Genomic DNA, 4,484 nt, shown 5'->3' with positions numbered 1-4,484 from the left:
AAGCAGAGAGCAGAGGATGAGAGGGGATGGAAAGGAGAGAATATATGAGTAAATACTGGGCGAAAAATAGTTTGAAAGTGGTGTGTGTGTGTTTATAAACACTACAAAATTGGAGGTTCATGTGAAACCTATATTATAACCAGAGACAGAAAGAGGGCCAGTGAGATAGCCCAGGCAGAGGCACCACGTCTCATAACATGCACTAGGTCCTTGAGACACTGTCTTAGTTACTTTTCTGTTGCTGTGGAGAGACACCGTGACCAAGCATTTAATTGGGGGCTTTCTTACAGTTTCAGAGGATAAGTCCATGAACATCATGGTAGGTCGCATGGCAGCAGCAGGCAAGCAGAGCACTGGAGCAGTAGCTAGGAGCTTATATATGACCCACAAACAGAAAGCAGAAAAAGAGAGAGCTAATTAGTAACACTGCGGTGTTTTGAAACCTCAAACCCCACCCCCAGTCACACACACACACACACACACACTTAAATGTATTTTTTTAATTTTAATAATAACAAAAAATATAACAAAAGCCTTAAAACCTGCGAGACAGAAGTGGCTCCTCTCATTCAAGGATGTGAAATGAGATTTTGGGCAATTTCTCTTCAGAAACCAGGAATACAGAGTCTATATGTTGATGTATTTAGAACGCTGGGGGGAAAACTGTCAACTAACAATTCTGAATCAGGTAAAGTTTGTGTTTAAAGCTGAAGGACAAGTTGGGTGTGGTGGAAAATTATGCAATATCTACATTGAAGAGGCTAAGGCAGAAGAATTGTGAGTTCAAGGCCAGCCAAGCTACATAGCAAATATAAAATAAGTTATCAAAAATAATGAACAATAAACTTAAATTCCCAATAAACAAATTTTGAGGGAGTTCTTTACTAAAAGTACCTACAAACAACACCCAAGTGTCTCTGTGGTGGTTTGAAGGGGAAATGCCCCTGAGAGGCTCATGCATTTGAACACCTGGTCCCATGTTGGTGATGCTGTTTCAGGAGGTATCGGGAACGTTAAGAGATGGAGCAGCCTTAAGAGGGTCACAAACCTTGACCCTCTCCCACTTTGCTTCTCTTTCTACTTCATGCATGTGTGCAGTTAAAGATGTGATCTCTCATTTTCCTACTTCGGCTGCTCACTGCCATGCCTCCCTCACCAGCACAGACTCCCCTCTGGAATCATAAGTCAAAAGAAACCCTTTATTCGATAAGACACTTTTGTTGGTGGTAGTTTATCACAGCAACAAAAAGAAATTAACACAGTCCCTTCAGAATGAAATGATATAACAATATACAGTTACCTGAATCCATAGGAAAAAATAAAAAATAGCAGTAAAGGCATTCCTACATAGGCAAAGATAAAACCACCAATACTGGCCAGGCATGGTAGTGAATGTCTTTAATCCCAGAACTAGGGGGACAGAGGCAGCTCAATCTTTGTGAGTGAAAGGTTAGCCTAATCTACATAGGAAGTTCCTGACCACCCAGGTATATTTAGTGAGACTCTGTCAAAAAAGAGAAAAAAAGAAAGCAAAGCAAAGACAATTTTGTTACATTTTTTATTTGAACATCTTTCATTTCCTATATTGTTAAAAACACAGATATATAAACAATAATTGTAAATATATGTTAGTTTGGTACAGTGCTTGCCTACAATGCCTAAGGCCCTATGTTCTATTCCCAGAACTGAAAACACATATGCATATATATGCATATGTAGCTTCAACACACAACATAAATAGTATAATTGTGGCAACAAAAACATAAAGAAGGGATGTGTGGAGCTATATAAGAGCAAAAAAATTAATATTACTGAAAATGAGTTAGTTTCAATTCAAACTAGAGGGCTATAAATTTCAGTTATTAACTGCTATTCCTAGGATAACTACTCAAAATAAAAGATAATGAGGAAAGAATGGAAATAGCATACTAGAAAGAAATCAAACACAAATAGAAGCCATAGGGAGAAACTGAGGAACAGAAAAGATATAAGGCAGAAGAAAAGGACAAACAGCAGAAGGGCCCCCAGTCATTCTAAGTATCCATGGTTTAGACTCTTCCATTTAAATACATATGCTGCCAGAATAGCCAAACACCTTATCCAACTCTATGAGGTCACATTCTCTCCATAAGTAAATTGAAAGACAAAGGAGAGAACAGTATTTCCTCAAGCAAATAGTATAATGGATAAGGTGGGTATGGCTTGCTAACATCAGACATGAGACTAAAAGTCACAAGTTGTTACAAGATATGAAGATGCATGGATAATTGCAAATACATGCACATCGAACAGCAGAGTCACAAGTACATGAAGTAAACATTAACAGCACTGAAGGAAGGTACCTTAGTTAAGGTTTTTAATTGCTGTGAAAAGACATCATGATCATGGCAACTTTTATAAAGGAAGCATTTAAGTGGGGCTGGTTTACAGTTCAGAGGTTTAGTCCATTGTCGTCATGATGGGGAGCATGGTGGCACACAGACAGACATGATGCTGGAAAAAGAGCTTAGAGTTCTACATCTGGATCCTCTGACACTCTGAGTATTTGAAACCTTAAAGCCCACCCTGAGTAACAAACGTCCTCCAATAAGGCCTACACCTACACAAACAAGGTCATCTCTCTTAATAGAGCCACTTTCTATAAGCCTATGGAGGTCATTTTTCTTCAAACCACCACAGGAATAAATTATTCTAACATAATAATTTCCGACTTAAGTGTTTCACTTTCAATAACTGGACAGAACATTTACACAGAAAGCGACTTATGAACAAGAGGATTTGAACAATGTAACAAACCAGCCAGGCATATCAGACCTCTCTCTATGCAGCACTCCACCTACCAAAAGCAGAATAAACATTCCTCTAAAACACACAGAGAGTGTGTCCAAGGAGAAGCCATTTCAAAAGGCCAAAATCATGCAAGCATTTTCTCTGGCCACAATTCATTAACGTAGAAAATAACAGAAGGAAACTAAAAATTTCACAGATATGTGGAAATTAAACAACACATTCATAAATCAATAGTCAAGGAAGATATCACACAGGGATTCAGAAAATATTTAGAGGCTGGTGAGGTGACTTAGGAGATAAGGGTGCTTGCCACTAAGCTTGTCGCCTAAGTTCAACCCTCAGAACCCACATAGTGGAAGGAAAATCCCTCAGATTGTCCTCTGACCTAAATATGAGCACACACACACACACACACACACACACACACACACACACACACACACACAGAGGGAGGGAGAGAGAGAGGGAGGGAGGACTCAAATAAATAATAAATAAATACACAAATAAATGTAAAAATATAAAAGATCTGGAGAAGACTAAAAATAACCATACAACCACTGGAGTAAATTCATGGCATGCCTGCCATGGACAGTGTTCACGGAGAAACTTCCAGCTGTAAAGACAGATACTAAAGAGCCTAGCTGACTAGATTAGCAAGATAACTTCCCACCATGGATGACTAGGCAGGGATGGAATAAAAAACAAACGAGATGTAGAGCCAACAGGCTGAAAAGCATAAAGATCAGAGCATTGATAAACCAACTTAGAGTATCCAAAAACAATACAGATCCACACAACCTAAGTTGGTTCATGGGGAAGAGAAGCAGGATCACCAGCTCCATACTGAGGCTCAGCATTCATGAGTTGCTTTGGAAACATTGTTAAAGGACAAGAGGAAATCACTAATAAAAGGACTTTGGGCCAAGACTATCAAAAGCCTTACACATGGCAGGCTTTTAGGCTGTCTTACCTTCCAATGTCTAAGATTTGGGAGGTCTAGGGTCTTTTTCTCCTATCTACTCACCACTTTCAAAGTCTCTAGAGGGAAAGTTAGTAGTTGATTTAGCAGCATGTCCTTTGGGGTAAACTGAGGCACTAAGAAGAAAGAAAGCACACATGGGTACAAGGAACCCTTGGTTCCTGCTAGCAGATAAACACCAGTTCCTGGGCCTCAGCACCAGAGATATTAATTCTGACTTTCAGAGAATGGTACCCAGAATGCCATATTTTAAAAAGTACAGAAAATCATTTAGAAACAAACATGATATGTACCAAGCCATAAAGATTTGAACTTACTGTTTTTCCCTCACATATTGTTTTAGGTAAGGTTTCTATTGCTGAGAAGAGACACCATGACCACAGCAACTCTTATAAAGGAAAACATTTAATTGAGGTTGGCTTACAGTTTCAGAGGTTTAGTCCATTATCATCATGGCAGTAAGCATGGTAACATGCAGGCAGACATGGTGCTGGAAAAGGAGCTAAGGATTCTACATCTTGAGCTGCAGGCAACAGGAAGTGAACTGTGTCCCACATTGAGCATATCTTGAGCATATAAGACCTCAGAGCCTGCCCCCATGGTGACACACTTCCTCCAACAAGGCCACACCTACTCCAACAAGACCATACCTCCTAATAGTTCATTCAAACACATGAATCTATGGTGGCCATACCTATTCAAATGACCACATGGC

The sequence above is a fragment of the Peromyscus maniculatus genome, chromosome 2 (genome assembly GCF_049852395.1).
Source record: "Peromyscus maniculatus bairdii isolate BWxNUB_F1_BW_parent chromosome 2, HU_Pman_BW_mat_3.1, whole genome shotgun sequence".
Classification (NCBI taxonomy): Eukaryota; Metazoa; Chordata; class Mammalia; order Rodentia; family Cricetidae; genus Peromyscus; species Peromyscus maniculatus.
This window is presented reverse-complemented; position numbering follows the sequence as displayed.